The sequence below is a fragment of the Tamandua tetradactyla genome, chromosome 7 (assembly GCF_023851605.1).
Source record: "Tamandua tetradactyla isolate mTamTet1 chromosome 7, mTamTet1.pri, whole genome shotgun sequence".
Taxonomy (NCBI): Eukaryota; Metazoa; Chordata; class Mammalia; order Pilosa; family Myrmecophagidae; genus Tamandua; species Tamandua tetradactyla.
This window is the reverse complement of record NC_135333.1, coordinates 159,537,486-159,558,869: the sequence shown is the minus strand read 5'-3', so window position 1 is coordinate 159,558,869 and position 21,384 is coordinate 159,537,486. Positions and strand designations below refer to the sequence as shown.

General features: G+C 36.7%; 1 long non-coding RNA gene across 1 annotated transcript in view; it reads left to right on the top strand.

Moving 5' to 3' along the window:
- LOC143690280 (uncharacterized) overlaps positions 1–21,384 on the top strand; it is a 48,355-nt gene that overhangs the window by 19,497 nt on the left and 7,474 nt on the right. Inside the window, exon 2 of the long non-coding RNA XR_013179102.1 lies at positions 4,067–4,163. This is a non-coding gene — a long non-coding RNA (uncharacterized LOC143690280). The remainder of the gene's footprint in view (positions 1–4,066; positions 4,164–21,384) is intronic.

The window sequence follows — 21,384 nt, the reverse complement described above, 5'->3', positions numbered from 1 at the left end:
GAGCTGAAATCAGTGGCACAGACATTTGCATAACTATGTTGTTCATAGCAGCATTATTCACAATTGCCAAAAGATGGAAACAATCCAATTGCCCATCAACAGATGAGTAGGTAAACAAAATGTGGTATATACATACAATGAAACATTATGCAACAAGAAGATGAAATGTCCCTAAGCATATGACAACATGGATGGACCTTAAGGACATAATGCTTAGTGAAATAAGCCAGTCACAAAAGGATAAATACTGTATGATTTCACTATGACCTTGGTAAAGGTAAACTCAGAGGCTTATAATACAGAATACAGGGCACCTAGAGATACATGGAAGCTAGAGATGGGCAAATGGTTAATTAATGAGGTTGAACTTAAATGTTAGGGAATGGATAGAAATGAAGGCATTTCATTATTTCTATAAGCAACATTTCTATATTGAAGGTGAACATGATTGAAATGAATTGTATAGAATCATGTATCCCACCAACATTACAAATATAAGTTCTTGCCTGAACTTCTTCAAAGGTATGAAACTTGTACAAAGAGTAAATAACATCAGGATATAGCAGGAAAACCTTTGCATATATGGGCTATGTTTAACAGGAAGACATCAAGATACCACAGCAATACCAGAGGTAAATAACTGAGGGGAAGAACAAAAGTTAAGGGGAGGTTTGGATTTTCTGTTTGGTGAGGGTTGTGTTTTTCAGTTGTTATTCTCCTGGGAGCAATGAAAATTGTCTAAAATCAAAATTGTTGGTAGACTGTTGACCTTGGACATTATACATGATGCTTAATGGATGTTAATGGATGGAGGTGGCTGGAGGATGCACTGACTGACAAGGAGGATGGCAAACTGTGGTGTGTATATATATATATATATATATATATATATGATAGAATATTGTGCTGCTACAGAAAGGAAGAAAGTAGTGAGGCTTGCAATGATATGAATGAATCTGGGAGACATTTTGTCATGCAAAATTAACAAAAAACAAAAGAGAAATATTGCATTGTTACATTTAGAAAATTCTTACAAGAAAACTGGGGCTTAGATTGTAAGGTCTTATAGCAGTCACATTTAGTCTAGAGCTATAATTGTTATTTGTAGATTTTGAGAGGCTGTGCTATATTTCCCTGGAACTTTGGCTACCTGTGTAACATCTAAGACTCAATGGAAGTTCTGCAGGTCTGAGCGTCAGCATTGCCACAATACAACTGTTAAAGAAATTGAAAAAGAGATTCTTAAACTGCATATAAAAATGAAGTTCATCAGGTTGGGACGAGGGTAAATCAGAATACAGGGGTAAGGAAGACATTGTTTGTATTTTAGAACTTCACCTACTCTATGAGACCAAAGGAAAAGCTGTTTATTTTGTCCAAAACCTAAATTTTCTTTATCACATAATCTAAATTAACCTTTCTGGATAGATCATTTAAACAACCCAAGCACATGGAGCCCAAAATGGAAATTAGGGCCTGATACTCTGTATAGCTTAATGTAATGTCCAGATATATCCAAGAGTACATTGAACAGATAACTGAAAAGTATTGACCAAGTCCCCTGAGGGATGGGAGAAAAAATTTGGAGCTATTAAACTTTACAACCAGGGAAACACCTGATACTGCTTCAAACATTAGGGACTCCCAAGTAATCAGACAAGCCCTTGATCTTGAGGCTTGTTCTTGTGAAGCTTACATATGTAGCAGAGAAGCTAAGCCTATCTATAGCTATGCCTAAGAATTACTTCTGGAGAACCTCTTTTGTTGCTCAGATGTGGCCTCTCTCTCTGTAGGTCCAACTCTGCTAGTGAAATCATTGCCCCCTCTCTATGTGGGACATGACATTCAGATGTGAAAGTCTCCCTGGCAATATGGGATATGAATCCCAAGGATGAGCTTGGCCCTGATGCAGTGAGATTGACAACGTCTTCCTAACCAAAGACAAAAAAGAATGGTAACAAAATAAGGTACCAGTGGTTGAAGAGTTCAAATAGAGTCCAGAGACTATTCTCTAGATTGCCTGTGCTGGTTTGAAATGATGTATGCATCCTAGAAAAGTCATGTTTTAATCCTAATCCCATTTTGTAAAGGCAACTGCTTCTTCTAATCCCTATTCATCACTGTATGTTTGAAACTGTAATTAGATCATCTTCCTGGAGATGAGATTTAATCAAGAGTGGTTGTTGAGCTGGATTAGCTGGAGGTGCGTTTCCATCCATTTGGGTGGATCTTGATTAGTTTCTGAAATCCTATGAAAGAGGAAACATTTTGGAGAATGGGAGATTCAGAGAGAGCAGAGCAGAACAGCATAGCCACGAGAAACAGAGTCCATCAGCCAGTGACCGTTGGAGATGAAGAAGGAAAATGCGTCCCAGGGAGCTTTGTGAAAGGAAGCCAGGAGAGAAAGCTAACAGATGACTCCATGTTCACCACATACCTTTCCAGATGAGAGGGAAACCCTGACCATATTCACCATGTGCCTTTCCAGATGATAGAGAAACTCTGACTGTGTTCGTCATGTGCCCTTCCACTTGAGAGAGAAACCCTGAACTTCATTGGCCTTCTTGAACCAAGGTATCTCTCCCTGGATGCCTTAGATTGGACACTTCTATAGACTTGTTTTAATTGGGACGTTTTCTCGGCCTTAGAACTGTAAACTAGCAACTTATTTAATTCCCATTTTAAAAAGCCATTCTGTTTCCGGTATATTTCATTCCAGCAGCTAACAAACTAGAACACTATTCTTATGCAAGTCTCAACTAGATATTGCTATTTACCATGGTTTGCCAACCCCCAACCAAAACCATCTGAGATTCTACAAAGGTTCCAGGCACTATGATTATTTCCCAGAAACCTAAAACCTTCTGATGGTTCCTGGCCAGATGAGTCCTGAAACCCAGAGGGGCCAGTCTCTCCAAACATCAGCCTAATTCCATCCCCCTATCCTATATTGTCGACAGCTCTTTCCAACATGAAAAAGCTAAAATGGGCATAGCCCAAATCACCCTAAAGATTGGGAGAAAGATCAAAGGAGAACGTGGAGTTATAACAGAGAAGGCAGGATTTAACAAATGCATATGACTGCTGAGTTTTTATATTGATATTTCTGCTAGTCATCAGTGTCTTAGAGCAGCTAAAGAAAAAAACCTAAAATTGTGGAACTGTAAACCATACAAAACTCCGAAATCTGTTCTATAACTAGCTGGTGCATTGTGCTTTGAAATGTATTGCTTTTTTGTGTATATGTTGTTTTTTACAATAAAAATCAAGTTTTGAAAAACATTATTATTACCTCTTCCTGCTGTAATTACTCTGGGTGCTCTAAGAATCATAAAGAAAAAAAGCTTATTCTTAGAGTCTGCCAAACAGAATTTAGTGAAGAGCAAATACAAACTTGCCAGGCCTGGATCTCTTCATTTTGTTATCTACTTTTCTATAAATGCAAATTTATAGTTTGAACTATCATCCACATACTGACAACTCCCACATCTGTATTTCCAGCCTGGACTTCTTCCTTTCTACCATCAAAGATGCCCAGAAGCCAATCAACCCTACCATCCTAATTCTAGCTAACATAATCTATTGCCTACCCTTAACCAGACTCCCTACTTTGGCTCTTAGCCTCTTATTTTTAAGAAAGCAGACAGAATATATGAGCTCCTCTTAAAATGAGATCCTTTTAAAATGTCATACTCTTCTGCCCCAAATCCCTTTGTGATTTCTCATCTTACTCAAAAACCAAGTTCGTTGCAATGTTCTGGTAGACATTATATTCCTCACCTCATTGTCTATTTCTCTCCCATTCACTACTAGGCTTCAGCCCCACTCCCCACCTTGCTGTTTCTCTACTACACCAAGCAGCCTCCTACACTGGGGTCTTTGAGGTTCCTTTTCCTCAGCCTGCAACATTTACTTGACTCATGATTCTGATTAATGAGGCCTTTCCTGACTTCTCTATATAAAACAATATCCTGCCCAAGCACTCTATCTCCTCTATTTGTTTTCTTAAATTGCTCCATGGCAATTATTAACACTGATGTATTTTTTTGTATCCTCCCCCCACTAGGTTTTAAGCCCCTTGAGAGTGAGAACTTTCTTTTATTCTCTCCTCTATCCACAGAATATGGAGCAGAGCTCAGTAGTTCATACACACTGGATAGTTGGTGAGTGAACAAATGAATGAAAGCTGAATTGTTAAGAGAAATGATAGGGTGGACTGAATGTTGTCTTTAAATATATGTTCACATCTTAATTGCTGGGCCCTGGGAATATGATCTTATATATCAAAAGGTTGAATATTACTTTATGGCAAAAGATGTAATTAAGTTAAAGGGTTTGTAAAAAGGAGTTTCTCCTGGATTATGCAGGTAGGCCCAAAATGCAATCACATGTTCTTTGTGAGAGAGAGAGAGAGGCAGGGCAAGCTTGGACACCTGCACAGAGAAGAAGGCAATGCAAAGATGAACAGAGAAAACTGCAGCTACTTCCAAGGAAGGTGGAGAACGACACAAAAAGTTCAATGAGTTATGGAACAGATTCTCCTCTAGAGCCTCTATAGGGAATGCCACCCTGCCAACACGTAGATTTCGGACTTCTGGCCTTCAAAACTGTGAAACCTGTTTTGAGCAACCAATTTATGATAATTTGTTACAGCAGCCTCAGGAAACTAATGCAAATGATGACAGGCAGGTGCAATTGTGAAGCATTTGAGTTTAACCATTATGAATAAGTCCATTTTAACGTCCAAGAAAGGTGGCTATGCAGAGTGAAACTCAATTATCTAAAGTAGGTATATACAACTGTTATTCAATTTAGTATTTATTTGTGTCATTCCTATTTCATTTGTTTCTATATTAATATGAAGTGCTGATAGGCTTTGGACCAGCCCTTCTTCATAAAATAGCAATTTTAGACTCCATAGGAAAATAATACTAATTTGCCCTTTTTTTGGCATTTCAAAATGAGCATTATCAAAGCAAAAAAAAAAATACATTTACTTCTTCTGTTATATTCAGAGATTTACCATGGCCTGGTATAAACTGGCTTTTCAGCCACATCTCCCCACATTCTCCACTGAAACCTTCTACTTGAATTTTCTCTTCCTTCTCTACAACTTTGTACATTTTTTCCTTTTGCCTAAGGTGCCAATTCCCTGACCAGCCCATTTCCAATTCACCCAGGCAGAGCAAGGCACTCGTCCTTATGCTCTTTGGCATCATAAACACAGTTCTTTGAAGGAAGAAACTGTATTCCTAGTGTCCCTCATGCAGCCTTACCCAGATTAGGTATTTATCAAATATTTTCTCAAGGATTGAATGAATGAACATAGTTGAATCAAACAAACATCCAAAAACTGAATAGAAGCTCATGAATTCTCACATTTAGTCTTGACATTAGACTGTTTAATATTCCAGATACACTGAGTTCTGTACTAAGGGAGAAAAAGGGAATTAATTTTTATGTCACATACCTTGAACTTTAAGGGACAGAAAATATTTACTTTCCTAATGTGGAAATAAGTTTAGAGACATTAAACTAGCAAATTTCTCACTCAGGTGATACACTTTATTTTTATCCTATGAATATGTTTATATAGTATTTTAATAGCTGTAAGTACTCCTGTGAAAACTTATGGATTTATTATTATAGTCAGATTTAGGCATTAATTTATCTCAATGCAAGGCTTTTTACTTTTAAGAAATAAGATATGTATTCCTATAGCTAGGAAAATTATAAAACAACTCTTGTTCCAAACTTCACCCATTCCCTGAATCCCCAGTCCCTCCCCATTCTCTTTGGCAGGTAAATTTGTCTTTGCTGCCAAGTGAGTCACTTGAAATGGAACATTACTTTATTGGAATTACTTGAGTCAAATTAATCTGAGGAAAATACAATAAAGAAAAAACTCACTATTTCATACAAGTGCATATAAAATCATAGCTGACACATGAATGGATTTTTGCTGGACCTCAATCTTAGTAATTCCCGAAATTAAAATACATTCTCAAAATGGTTGCTTCTCCAAGACCAGGAGTATGAAATCCAAGGAGCTTTCATCATTGACCCTGGGGAAAGTTAGCTCCCATGTCATAAGGACATTCAGTCAGCTCAATAAAGAGGGACACATGTTGAATGAGGTTGAGGTTCAAGGCTGAGCCAGCAGTCATGGGAGCAAGCCATTTTGGAAGAAAATACTCAGACTCAGTCAAAAATTCTGCAGCCCTAGCTGCTGGAAAGACTCTGTATTAGATTTGCTGAGTAGCAAATCACCAAACACTCAATGGCTTAAAAACAACATATGCTATTTAGGTCACAATTTGAAGCAAGAGTCCATGTGTGGCTTAGCAGGATCCTCTGATAAGGGTCTCATGAAGCTGAAATCAAAAAGCTGACTGGGCTACCTTCCTTTCTGGAGCTCCTGGTACTCTTCCAAATTGACATGATTGTTGGCATAAGTCATTTCCTTGAAGACATAGGGCACACGGTGGCTTGATTCTTCAAGGGCAGCAAGCCATCTCTGAGCCTCAGACCCTCTTTATAAAGACTCATCTGATTAGGTCAGCCTCACCCAGGATATTCTCTAATTTAAAGTCAATAGACTGGAAATGTTAATTACATCTGAAAAATTCCCCCTTCACCGTTGTCATATTTTACTTGATAGAAGAGGATTGTACAAAAGCCTGGATACTAGGCAAGAGGAATTATGAGGTCCATCTTAGATTTCTGCTTTCCACAGACCCTAAATTGAACCCTCTAGCTAAATTGCTCCCAAATTCCCAACTACAGAAACTTTGAGATAATGAATATTTGTTGTATTAAACTGCTACATTTTGGAGTATTTTGCTGCATAGCAATAGACAACTAATGCAGTGGTTTATAAGAATTACACTCAGGGAAGGAGTATAGAATATCATCCCTCTTCTCTTTATGGTTTAGCAAGCCCAATTCTGCTGTCAGTGGATATTGAAAGAGTATTATACTAAGTTAGGCTAATATTCATGGGTCTTATATGAAAAAATAGGACAAAGAGTACTTGAAATTGCAGAATATAATCCCAATATTCAAAATTTAATTTCAGAAATGGATACAGAATTAACAGTAATTCTGAAATCACAGATGTGCTTTTAAGAAACCCTGGAGCTTTAGTAGAATAACATTCTAGAGGTTAAAGTAAAGTAGACATTTAGAGGTAGAGTTATTTTACCACCAAATCAGTTCAACAAATATTTCTTGCTGACACATCAATAATTAAATTTTCATATTGTATCTGAAAATGAATGCCCTTTAAAGTAAATTCTGCTCTGTAACAGAGTTAAGATTGATTTCCAAATAGCTACATTATGCAATCTTTTCTTATTACAAAGTAATGATAGTAATTAAGGGCAGTGACACTGATATGTTTATGTAAAAAATTACTTCATTATAAATGAAACTGAAAATAAATGAAAATAAGCCTAGCCTTTCAATTTTCAAAGAAGTTTCTTGTGTAATCTCTTTTTTCTAAATATATAACTGATCTTTTTGGACATAAACTTTTTTATTGTATGTCAGTTAATTATCACATTATGAATTACCCCAAATCATGCATTATCTATAGATTATCTTGTTGTCAAATTTTCATTAATAATTTAATTTGCTATTCATGTAATCTGTTAAACATAACAAAACATTCATTTTAATAAAATAATCAATTCAAAAAGATAATATATTAAACATCTCCAGGGAGGATAAAAAGCTAGAGATGATGACTCTGCTTTTGGTGAGATCCTTTGCATGTATCAAATAGATGATGGAATTTATCTGTAGAATCAAAGGGAGGGTTGGAGGAACTGAGACGCATTGCCATTTAGAAAAGTAGAGAATGAGCTCATTATAATTTGCCTTTATTGTTTTTTAGAATCCCCAATCTAGAAGCAATATATTTTTTCAAATATAGGTATGAATATAATTTTATAGTCAACTACAAAGTGATTTTAGACTCTGCCTTTTTTGCATATTATGTATTACCATTTTTTCCAACATTGAGAATAAAGAAGAGTCAGTATTATTTGCAGTCCTACTTCTTATCTTCATGGTCAGCAGCACAACTTCAAAGTGAAAATGATGAAAACAAGAGAGCAGGAGGAAATAATAAGCAATCAAAAATCTTTTCCTGGGGAGAAAGAAGCCTCTGATATCCAACTGGTGATAAGACAACTTATGTATACAAGGATTCCAGAAAATAACTTTATAATATTGCATTAAAGATAATAAAACTTTAAAGCCAGATGATTTAGGGCAGTGTTTCATGGTGGAATGGATATTGGAAAGGCATTTCTGTACCCATGATTTCATTTCACCTTCAAAAGTGAGTGACTAAAGATAGGAGAGAGTATCTCAGCCTTTGGCGTGTAAGAAACTGAGTCTCAAAAACACTGTCATTGCCCAAGCTTGTATAACTAACCTTGGTAGAGCTGGAAATGAAACTCTGGTCTTCTGACTAGTTTTCTGAGGCTCTTTCTACCAGGAATATTGCTTTATCTCATTCATAGAAGGTACCCTCAAAATTGGACCTCCACGAATCAACAAGAGCCAAAGGACCTCAATTTTAAAATGAGAGTGCTAGCATTTTACAACTCTTGGAGAAAAAGAAGTCACTCTAGAAAGTTAAAATGATTTTGGCTTTATATGGTATTCATAAGACTTAATGGAGTCTTACTTGTATAAGATTAAATGGCTATTAAGCACTAGAACCCCGAGTTTCCACTTGACAGAGCTTGTGGAGTCTGTGTGTAACACAAAGATTTATAGGTTCATTATTCTTATCGGAGTGTTCATTACCTGGAACCACTGTGAAAGGAAATGTGTGACACTGCAGAATAAACTGGACACGTCTTTTCGGAGTGTCAACTTTACACTTTACCAGCACTATAGCACTTTCTTGTATTAAAACAATAGCAAATATATTTCGAATTGCAAAATTCAAATGAATTCGTAAAATAAAAGAGGAGACTTCAAAGGTATTTCTCACATTAGTGGTTTCTTAGATTATTCTCCTCAGCCCTAGGCATGTTTGCTTACTTTCCTGTGGAGTTAGGGTGCTCTTCAGAAAAGTTAGGAAGGAGCTGCTGCAGGACATGAAGCCACTTCCTTTTCACCTCCTCCATAATACAACCTCCTAGAGTAAAACCCAGACTACAGTTCGTGCCCTTCTTAAAATCCAATGTCATAGTATTGTCATAAATAGTCTATAACATAAGCAATCCTTATGCATCATAAAACATTTTTTCTAAGCCTATGATTGTACTAAAATGCCTCCTTTCAAAATTTTATGAGGAATGTTGTGTGCTTTTCAATGTACCACTTAAATTCTAAATTATACTACTGCCAGTTTCACACCATCTTTTCATCATTGAGTAGACCTGTGCTTCCTTTTAGTCCTGCTCCATTTGGCATGCCTCCAGAGCTTGCAGGTTTCATTTATTGTAGAGCTTCCTGTTTTTATGTCCCATGTAACTGGTAACCCCTCCCCTTTCCCTGCCACCCATCCTACCTCCATAAGCTACAACCCCACTTTTCACCACAGCAGATTTATAGCACTCTCTAATAAAATCAAGAATTATATTTTACTTAAAAGTGGAGGCAGGATTTGAATGAATAAATAAATTTAAGTCATACAATGCTCTAACCTGCTTCAAGTATCAAAAGTAAAATGCTTTTGCCGTCTACATGAGGCTGTGATTGAATTTCTACATTTTGTTCTTCCTCATCCCCACATATAGAATTCTAAGCTAATAAAAATCTGGATATTTCAGATGTAAGCATTAAAATATTAGATAATTATATTCAAATTATTGCAAACATTTTAAAAATAATTTTATTTCATAGTATTTGCTTCTCTTCAAGGTTGAAAGAAAAAAATGTAAGGGGGTGGTGCGATGGTGGCTCAGTGGAATAATTCTAACCTGCCATGCTGGAGACCCCGGCTCAATTCCCGGTGCCTGCCTATGTGGAAAAAAAAAAAAAGAGATGTGAAGGGCTGCGAGAATAATTCAGTAGTAGAAGTCTTGCCTGCCATGCGGGAGACCTGGGTTCAATTCCCAGCCCATGCACTTCCCAAACAAACAAAGAAACCAACAGAAACAAACAAAAATCTCAACAATGATGCTGCAATAACGGGATACTCACATGGAAAAAGAATGAAATGTGACCCTGCCATACAGCATACAAAAAAAAAATGTGAAGTAATTATAAATCTAGAAATATCCTTAGTCAGTCTGATGATAAACATACCTTCATTTGAGTGAGATAGGAATAAGAGGTGTTATGGATTGAATTGTGTCCTCCCAAAGGACAAGCTCAAGTCCTAACCCCTAGCCCTATGAATATGAATTTATTTGTAGATTGGATCCCTATAAAAATGTTATTAAAATGAGGCCAATCTGGATAATCTGTCCTCAAATCCAATATGCTTTAGAAGGAAAGGAAATGTGGACAGAAAGAGACAGAGACAGAGAGTGATGGCCATATGATGGAGGCAGAGATTGGGTTATGCTGCCAAAAGCCCATGATTGATGGCCACCTGCCAGAAGCCATTGGAAGGGCATAGAATGGATTCTTCCCCCTAAGAAGCATGTCCCTGACAACAACTTGATTTTAGACTTCTAGCTCCATAACTATGGAACAATAAATTTCTGTTATTTAAGCCACCTAGTTTGTAGCACTTCGCTACAGCCACTTTGGCAAACCAAAACAGAGCATTCAATAGAATACCTCCTAACTCATAATATGCAACTGGCACTTGGAAAAGACTTTTAATAAAATATATAACACCATCTGGAAAAGAGATTTTTATAATTCATATATTATGAATAGTGAGCCAATTTCAGCCTAAGAATAAGACATGAAAGGAATACATGCATATGTTTTGAATTTTTTAGGGTCACCAAAGATATTTCTGGTGGATACAAATGAGGCGTCAGATACCTATAAAGACCAGATTTATTTTCAGTAAAGAAATAGTGACTTGCAACATATTCTAACAGTTTATGTAAACTTCTTCATAATTTTGCAGACAAAAGACTCTATCTTTAATTACGTAGGCATTTCATGAGAGAAAGTCCACTGCATGGGGAAGAAAAAGGTAGGAGCTTGAGAGCATATAGGAAAAAAGACTAAATAAATAGTATATTCTTATCCTTAGGGGGGCAGGATGACACATGGGAAAGATAATGAACTTTACAGATGGTATTACATGTTCGCATCTATGGGGAACAGAGTCTGAGACAGAATTTAACGTGCCCTTGGGATCAACACCTGTGGAAGGAAAGGGAAGATTATCTGCTGACAACACTTCAAGCAATTGGGGTACAAATCTGGGTGGACCATGTCTGTGTCCCCCAAAGTCTACCACTTCCACTTCTATGATCCCTATCTTCATGTACATTCATAGAGCAACTTCTCTGGGATTCAATGGCCTTTCTTTCTAGGGGAAATTTAAAATAGAAAGTGTAATGGGACCAATTATATTTCTGGCCACGGAAGCTGGTCTTCAAACTGAAACCAATAATCATTTTCTCCGAACTCCCCTAATGATTCTATATTCCTTTCACCCCTTAGATAGCACCTCTGTTGGTTTGATCCTTTAGCTCAGGGAATGATCTAGACCTTTGTCCCTGAAATGCCTGAGCTCTAGTTCACCATCCTCTTCTCAAAAAGTGATTGTACTTGTCCATTCACTATCAGAATTGAGGAAGAAGATACTGAGAATTGCCCTGGATGCCAAGCATACCTCTTCCTTTCCCCATTAAATAATAACAGTTCAATCTCCATGTGATGATCAGATCATTTATCCATAGACAGTGCCCAGGTGGCAGGTGTCACTTATAGTTTAATGGTCCTATTGCTATATCCCCTTTGTTAAACATGGCTCCTTTTTGGGAAAAAGGACTTTCAACCCTACAGAGCACCGAGTTGTGAAGATGAGATAACTAAATTCCCTTCATCGGGTTTTGAAGAATGAAGATAAGTGAGGCTATTCCTGTCTCTTTTGCTTGGTTTTCAAACCCATGTATCATTCCTATAAGAGCACAGTATCATATATAAAATGCTTTTATTCAGGGTGAATGCAGCAACCTGGAATATAATGCCCCATCCTCAACCATTCCAATATTTTATCAGACCAGAAGCTTCTGGGTGGGATAATATGTGATACAAATAGTGAATCCAGTATAGAAAGCCCACTAATTTGGTATAAGGTGCGTCCCTTATTGGAAAACAATATTATGTGTGATCAAATGCTGGTGAATCAAACACTCTGTAAGATCATGAATAGTGATGTTGGCTGGGACTCTGCAAGCAAAAAAATCAAACTCACACAGAATATGTGTCCATTCTGTTGAAATTGATTACTGTCCTCTTCAGTTTGGAAGGAACCCTATATAGTCAACTCGCCACTACGTGACCAGTTAGACTCCTCCTGGAATGGTTTCATACTGGGAACTCAACATTCATTTTTGTTGTTGGCAGTTTGAGTAGTTGCTATAAGCAGATATATGGGAGCACATGCATTTAGGCTCATGTATATCCTCTATTTCTGTCACTATGCTCACTTACTCATATACTCATTGATCCAGCACTGGGGTGACCAAAGTCAAAGCCTGGCTGACATAAACTGGCTGAGTCATTCTGTCTTTGATATTTGATGCCTCTTCCATGATGAATACACTCTAATTAATATATGATTCTAATAAATTCACACTTTGTACCTTCTCCCACATGTCTATCCATATGTCTCTATCTCAGACTTCCTTGTCCCCAGTCTTCCAATTTTTCTCCTGACCAGACATCTATGAAAAAAAAGATATATATATATATATACATATATATATATATATACATATATATATATATATATATGTATATATGTATATACACACACCTCACATACCTCTGGTCTCTTTCCTCTCTTCATATCTCCCTGCCACTTGGAATGAATTTTCCTTCACCCTGTCTTTCAATATCACTTCTGAGAAAAGCTATATAATACAGCTGTGGTCCATTTTTGGTTTGCATTGATTTACCAAGCTGACCAAATTGTAAACCAAACTCTGTTTTTTTCTCTAGCAGTTGGTCATAGGGAATCCCCATACTACATTAAGCTAGGGTAGGAGTCTTGTGTGACAGTGGTAGATGATATGGGTTTGAGCAACCTGCTCATGCACTGACTTGTGCTTTCTGGCCCTGCTCATATGTGATCTTACATGTATCAGTTCCATCTACAATGGCCTATTGTTGGATCCATTAGTAGGTTGGGTAAAACCTAGTGCAGAATATGTAGCTCTGGACACATGGGCATTTATTGCCCCATGGTTAAACATTCCATTTCTACCAGAGTCCAAGATATATTACTCTTTGTTGCAGAGAACATGTCATTTCTTTATAACCCTATGCACCTTTTTTATGATTCTTCTACTGCTATTTATTATAAACTCAACATGGCATCTTTTCCCACCTCTGAAACCTCTAAGAACCGTAAGTTGATATATCTAATGTACAAATGACAGGGTTGTTTGCACTGGAGCTTGGAATTGTTATAGGGTCCTTTCCTATTCTAAGTCTCACTCAAATCAAGTAGCTCCTCATATCACCTGGCATATAGGCCAACAGAGTATTCTCTGTTGAGAATTAGGAATATGCTAATTTCAGAACTCTAACATTTTGTGCCATTCTTCATGGCGGGCGATACGATATGCAATAATTTGTCTTATACTTTGGATGGATGTCACAGAAGGCCACTAGCCAATTGGACTCCTCAAACTTTTACTGATGGGCATGTTTTATATTTTCATAAGGTTCCTTTCCCATCCCATAAGCATATGTTCTATAAAGACTTCCAACAGGGTTAGCTAATTCTAGCTTATTCAACCCAATGATGATCAGCCCATGATGAGAAAATGATGCTCTGCAGAATATCCTAATATCCCAGATATTTTTTAGGTATATCATGGCAAAAGGTGGAGTAGTTAACACATACCAAGCACAAAATTGGATTTATAGTATTCCCATTGCCGGTGAATGTACTGTTTGTTATTCATCCTCTTTTCCGTAAAAGAGAGTAATGAAGGCATTCAACAACTTAATATCCACACTCCTGAGTTTATATTAATATGTACTAGAAAAAATAGCATTTTTGACTATTGAAATTACTACTGGATTGCATTTCAGGTAGTCTACCATCATCCATCTAGTTTTCACAGGATGAAGAATGATGGATTAAATGCAGATTTAATCACCACTGCCAACTGTTAGATCTTTAAAAGCAATACTAATTCAAATTATTAAATGATAAATAATTATTAAATTAAGCAATAAAAGTATTAGCTTAAAAATGTTAATTTTTAATTTCTATCTTGACTGGGTGAAGGCAGTTTCAGGGTCATACCTTTAACCTTCCTTACTATGATAGCTGTTATTTCACAAGCCAAAGACCCATCGAGGGGTTTCTGCCATCTTCTGAGTATGCCCATTCAAATTATATATTAATAACCTGGGGAAATAACCAACAGGCAGGGCTGTAGAACCCATGGATCCACTGAGAACTTGACATTGGCAAGGATTCTATTTTTTATTTGGCTCCTATGTGTCCTTACTCTAAAAGGAGGATCCATGATGACACCTCAGATCTCCAGATACTGGTGTCAACTCGAACTTTGTGTCCATTCATCCTTGAAAATGTTTGTGTATGCCCCTTTTCCTACAGTACAGTTACCTAAGTAAATGAAAATAGGTCCTTTTGTACATTAACAATGGCATTGCATTGTCTTTCTTTCTAGGGACTCAACCTTCCATCAATCAATGCGCTCCTTTTCAGAGAAGAGGGTTAAGTTTAGAAATGAGGCAAGGGATCATTACTTTACATTAGGGAGACTGCTTTTACCCTCTTCATCATCCATCCTTAATTTATTTTGATTATATAGGCTGATTAGTACTCAGGTTAGTTGTCCATCTATTCATCTTCAGTTATATCTGCTTCTACTAATTGTCTTCATAACTGTCTGAGAGTCAGGTCCTTTGCTACTCCAGCCTTGTCATTTATTATGATTTTACCATCCACCTGGCTTCTGATGGTCTAGTGCTGCCACTTGACCTATTATGTTGCAGGATTCTATTATGCCCATTTATTTTGACATACAGGCTTGCTCAAGGGTTTAACCATCTTTAAGACTATTAAGTGTTGAGTGTTTCCTCAGATTTTTCTGCCTTCCAATTGCAATATATAGGAACTTCTTTGTAGGCTACACTGGAGGCACTCTTAACTTTCTCTTACCTGTTAATCATTTCTATGTCTTTTCCTATAATCATCAAGAGAACTTTGCAGGGCGGGCCGCGGTGGCTCAGCGGGCAAGAGTGCTTGCCTGCCATGCCGGAGGACCCCGGTTCGATTCCCGGCCCCAGCCCATGTAAAAAACAAACAAACAAACAAAATATAATAAAAATAAAGATGTTTCCCTTTCTTCCTCCCTTCCTTCCTTCCATCCTTCCTTCCTTCTCTGTCTTTAAAAAAAAAAAAAAAAAAAGAGAACTTTGCAAAAGCCATATGATTTTATCATCTTCATCGTCATTATTTCTCTACTAATTTGCAAATACACTTTATTTTACATCCACTTGGTGCAGTGGTTCTCAAACTTTAGTCTGCACCAAAATAACCTGGAAGAGGTGTTAAAACAAAGATTCTTGACTCTTTCACCAAAATTTCTAATCCAGTAAGACTGAAGTGGGACTCAAAAATTAGCTGATGATGCAGATTTTGGGATCACACTTGAAAACCACTAAGATGATATATTCTTTCTCATCAGTAGCACAATTCAACATGGTTGAGAATTTTAACAAGCAGACTGCCACCTTGTTCCAAGACTTTCCCTGCTCCATCTACCAGGAGGGATGAGGTTCTCACAGCAGCTAAGCTATGAATGATCTATGTCCCAAAACTCATCTTATCTCCTACTTTCCTGGACCATTTCTGGCACCAAAAGCTCATGCTTTGGTTTCTCTGGGAAGCAGACTCTGAGATGGAACTTAATATGCTTATATGTACTGAAATAGTGACCTTGGGACAAGCACCTGTGCAAGTAAAGGGGTAGAAGCAAAACTGGTTCAAGGTAAAGAATGAACTTGTAATATGGGCTTAACAGCCTCATCCAACTCCATCAGGAGTTTGGAGGTAAAAGGCTTATTAAGGTTTTTTGCATGAGGTTGATATGGCTAACCCTTTATTCTTCTGCCTCAATCAGTCATTGGAAGTGGGCTGCCCATGAAAGGTCATGGTCTGGGTAAGGTAGCTCTTTACAGCTGAGGCAATATTTCAAAGAGGTGACTGCTGAAAACCATCTGCTTATTGTATGCCCAGCAGTTGGAGGGATTTGGGCAGCATATCTCCATATCCATCTCACATGAAAAATAGAAAACGTTGGGTTGGTGAGAAAGAAGAAGTACCTCAACTTGTTTTGAATTCCATAAAAATTATTAATTTAGCTTCTAATTGCCAATGCAACCTGTTTCACATTAGTTTAGAAAGAAATGAGATGATGTTATCAGTTCCCAAGTGGAATTAGTGATGGATCACTAAGCAGAGGCACAGACTAATTTGTGACCATAGTGGCAATGCTGAGTATGTGGGTGAGCAAGGTGGGGGGCAATAAGTCTTCTTTTATATATATATATATATATATATATATATATATATATATATATATATATATATTTTTTTTTTTTTTAATTGTTCAGAGTTTTAAAATTTCAAATATTTGCAAACAGTAAACTGTGTTCTTTTGTGCATCTGACAAAGACAGAGTTGGATACCATCACCATAATTAAGCTATAGAACAGGTTCATCACTCAAAAATATTACCTTATGTTGCTCCTTCATAGTCAACCCTTTGATCCTTCCTTATTCCCTGGAAACCATTGATCTGTTCTCCATTCCTATAGTTTTGGTTTTGTCATATAAATAACAATTTATATGCAAGAATATAATATAAATGAAATCATATAGTATATAAACTTTGGGTCTGGCTTTTATCCCTTACCAAAAATGTATTTCTGATTCACCTATGTTGCTTTACCTATCAATAACTCATTTATTTTTATTAATGAGTAGCATTGTATTTTATGGATGTACCATAGTCTCTTTTACACATTATCTCTTGAAGAATATTTGAGTTTTTTCTGATTTTTTGGAGATTATGAATAAAACTGCTATAAACATTCTTGGGCAGATGTTTGTATGAACACACATTTTCTTTTATCTTGGATAAAATTGTCTTTTCAATAAATGATGCTGGATCAACTGGCTCTATATAAGGAAAAAAAAAACCTATTTTACTTTTACCATACACAAAAATTAATTACTAAGGGTTGTAGATTTGTAGTGAAAGATTTCTTAAGAAGGGCACAAAACCATTGACTATAAGGCAAATTTTGTTAAATTGAATCACAATTAAATGAATTTTTTTCTTATCAAAGATACTACTAAGAGAATGAAGAAATAAGTCTCAGAATGAGAGAGAAATACACAATGCATATGACTGCTAGAAGGCTTGTTTTAGTTTGCAAACTGCCAGAATGCTATATACCAGAAACAGAATGGCTTCTAAAAAGCGGAATTTATTAAGTTGCAAGTTTACAGTTCTAAGGCCATGAACATGTCCAAATTAAAGCAAAGCTATAAAAATGTCTAATCTAAGGCATCCAGGGAAAGATACCTTGTTTTAAGAAGACCTATGACATTCAGGGTTCCTCTCTCAACTGGGAAGGCACATAGCAATGTCTGCTAGTTTTCTTTTCAATGGCTTCCACAGGGCTCTGTCTGCTCTTTTGGCTCTGCTGGTCTGGTAGCTCATGTAGCTCCCTAGCTTTTTCCAAAATGGTTCCCTCTTAAAGGGCCCCAGTAAGAAACCCCACCTTGAATGGGTGGAGACACATCTCCATGGAAGCCAACTAATCAAAATTACCACCCACATTTGGTGGGTCATAGCTCCATGGAAACAATTGAAAAGATCCCATCCAGCAATATTGAATGATGATTAAAGGACATGGGTTTTCTGGGATACATAATAGCATCAAACCAGCACAAGGCTTATATCCAGGCTTTAATATTCTTTGGTTAATCAATGAGAAAAAAAAACAGATAGCCCAAGAAAAAAAAAGTGAGCAAGACACAAGAGGCCTGAATAGGCAACCTAGAAATAATAATATCCAATGACAAATAAACTTATGCAAATGTGCTCAACCTCTTTAGTCATCAAGACTTATGCAAATTTAAAGCAAAATGAAATGTAACAATACTGCTACACATGTACCAGAATGGTTAAATTCACGAGATGTAGGTGAGAATGTGGAATGACGCTGTACTACTGATGTCACCACTTATTTATAATCTACAGAAATGAGTAGATTATGTATAATAAAAGACATATGCAAAAATGGATCAGAGTTATTCATAATTGCCTCAAAGTAGAAACTTCCACAATGTACATCAGCCATGGAATGGAATAGTAAAACTGTGGTATATTCAACCAATAGAATACCCTCTTGCAAGAAAAGTAGGAATAATTAAAACATGTGTCCCAAACATGTTAAGCAAAAGAAAAACCAGCCATCAAAGTATCTATAAAGTCTAACAGCAGATAAAAATTTAAAAGTAGACTATAATGTTAGAAGTCAGGGTCTGGTTATTTAGGAGAAGGACAGGAGCAGGAAAAATGCTCTCTTTACATTCTTTCTTGACCTTGGTTGTAGGTACAAGATTTTTAACTTTGTGAGAATTTATTGATCTGAACATTTATATTTATAAACATTTCTATGTGCATATTATATATTAATTTTAAAACTTTAACAAAATTATCAGAAGTACTAAAAGATTCCCAATAACTAATCAATGGTAACTGTAATCTGAATACTAAATTTTTTTGAAAAAGCTATTGAACTGTCCACATGGAAAGCGTAGGCTAGTATAAATTCAAGGAAGGAAAAAAATTGCAAAAGAGAGACTCAGCACTGATATTCAATATTCTCCCCCATATGGCTCACCTGATGTTTCTTTCTTTCTTTCCGTGGTCTCACATGATAGCAGGACAGTTCTCAATAGCACCTTTAGTTGGCGGGATGTCCCCATGTAGTTTCTTATTATCTTCAGAGATGCATGTATCTCTGCATGTACATGTGTGTACATGTAGGAGTATACCTCTTCCCCAATCCCCTGATTTCCATAAGAAAGAATGTTTCCTGAAACCCTCACTCTTCTTGCTATCCATTTTCTCCTTTCCTGCTACAGTGGAGGGAATTTCTGATTGGTGTGTTTGGAAGAGAATCAAGGCATGCATAACCCAGCCTTCCCTCTCTTCTCCTCAGGGGTGTCTCTGTCCACACATAGCATGGCTATTGGTTTTCCTTAATCATACTATGAGCTAGGGCTGCTGTCCCTACAATGGGGGCTGGCCTGCCCTTTCCAGCACTAACACAACTAAGTGGGGGAGTGTGTCCTCTTTGGGGGTCAAGTAGTAAGCCCATTTGTCTCTTGCACTGAATGAAGTGTCTTTCAACCCAGCCTTTTCCATCAACAAACTCAATAGAAAAGGCCTCTATCTGTCATGCTGCCTTTTTGTCTTTTCTTTTCTTTTTTTTATTTCTCCTTTGGTTAAAGAGACAGAGTATAAGATGGTAGGAATGATGGATCTAGTTGTTGGGCATTCTTGAATCCCAAAGAATACCCTCAAAATCTAATGTGGAATATGTTCATGAAATTTTGTACAAATGAAGTGATTCTCTCAAATGATTTTGTAGTATTTTAAAGCTGAGATTAGAAATTCACCTACTAACTGTCCTGTATTAAAAATGTCTCCTCCACAAGTTTACACTTCTCTTTGTCCTCCTGGAAGGCTCATTGGAGCCTTTTGTCTAAGACAAAATGCGAAGGAACAGGAGAGGAGAAAGTGAAGCAAGAAGATAAGGGAGACTAGGAAATAATGATAATAGTTTCTGTCTATTCAATGTTCTCTGCGTGTCAGTCACTTAGAGCTGTATATGTATTATCTGATTTAATTTTCACAACAAATTCACTTTACAAATGAGGACACTGAGCCTAATAAAAATTAAATGAGTTGTCTAAGACCACAGAACTTCATAAAAGACTCATTTCTCTTAATGTTCACGTCATTTAGGATTGTGTTATTTTTTATCTGGTGCTTACCATTTCTTGCCATGATTTTTTTCTATATGTTTCCAGTGTCACCAAATAAATTATCAGCCCCTTCAAATCAGAGATTATTAATATTTCAATTTAAATCTACAACCTCTAACACAATGTCCTGAACACAGTAGGTGCTCAGTAAATGTTAATTGGTGATAACATAAAAACTTATGACAAATGAGGCCATCAGACAAGCTTATTATTAAAAAGGTGACTGAAAATGAAGTATGGGATTTGTTTCATTATGTAAGTTCAGTAGATATAATTGGGAAGTAGTTCTCTTTGCCATACAAGCATTAAAAGGACATATTATCTGTAAAGAAAATATATATTATCTGTAAAGAGAAATGTTTAAGGACTTTGTGAAATCAGAGATCATCTCTACTACTTACTTTGAGAACATGAACAAGCCCTGAACCTCTCTGAGATTTAGTTTCCTTGTCACAAAAAGGTATCACAGGACTTTGGGTCGTTTAAATGATCAATCCAGAGAGGTTAATTTAAGATTATGTGGTACAGAGAAGTCAGGTTCTAGACATAACAAATCTCTCTGCCTTTGGTCTCAGACAGTAGCTGAATGTCTAGAGTGCATACACTATCAACTTTTGCCCTGTGTTCTAATTTACCTTAGACCCTGCCAGGTTGACTTTGTTTTAAACTCTGAGACCAGATATCTTTTTCAGTTACTTTAACTGTTTAATTATATATAGTATGCTAATTTTCAGATCTGCAGCAGTCCATTTCTGTGACCTAGGTGTCACAGAATTACTCAAATTTCTAGGGAAACACCAGCCTTTACACATATAGCTCAGTGTCTCAGAATTCTGAAATACATCTACAATTTCAGACCAAGTGTGGCTGCTATAGTGGCCCACAATCTAAGTTTCCATTTTTAACAAGTATTTTGTGAGACAGACCTTAGCATATATTTTAGTTTGCTGTCAGAATGAAACACAGCAGAGATGGACTGACTTTCAATAAGGAGATTTATTTAGTTACAAATGTATAATTCTTTAGAGGAAGGGCAGCTGGCTTTCCTCTGGCTTTCTCTGTTACATAGAAAGGCATGTGGCAATGACAGCTAACCTCTCCAGGTTTCTGAATTCTAGCATTCTTTCCCAGGGTGTTTCCTTTCTGTATATCCAAATGTCTGGGCT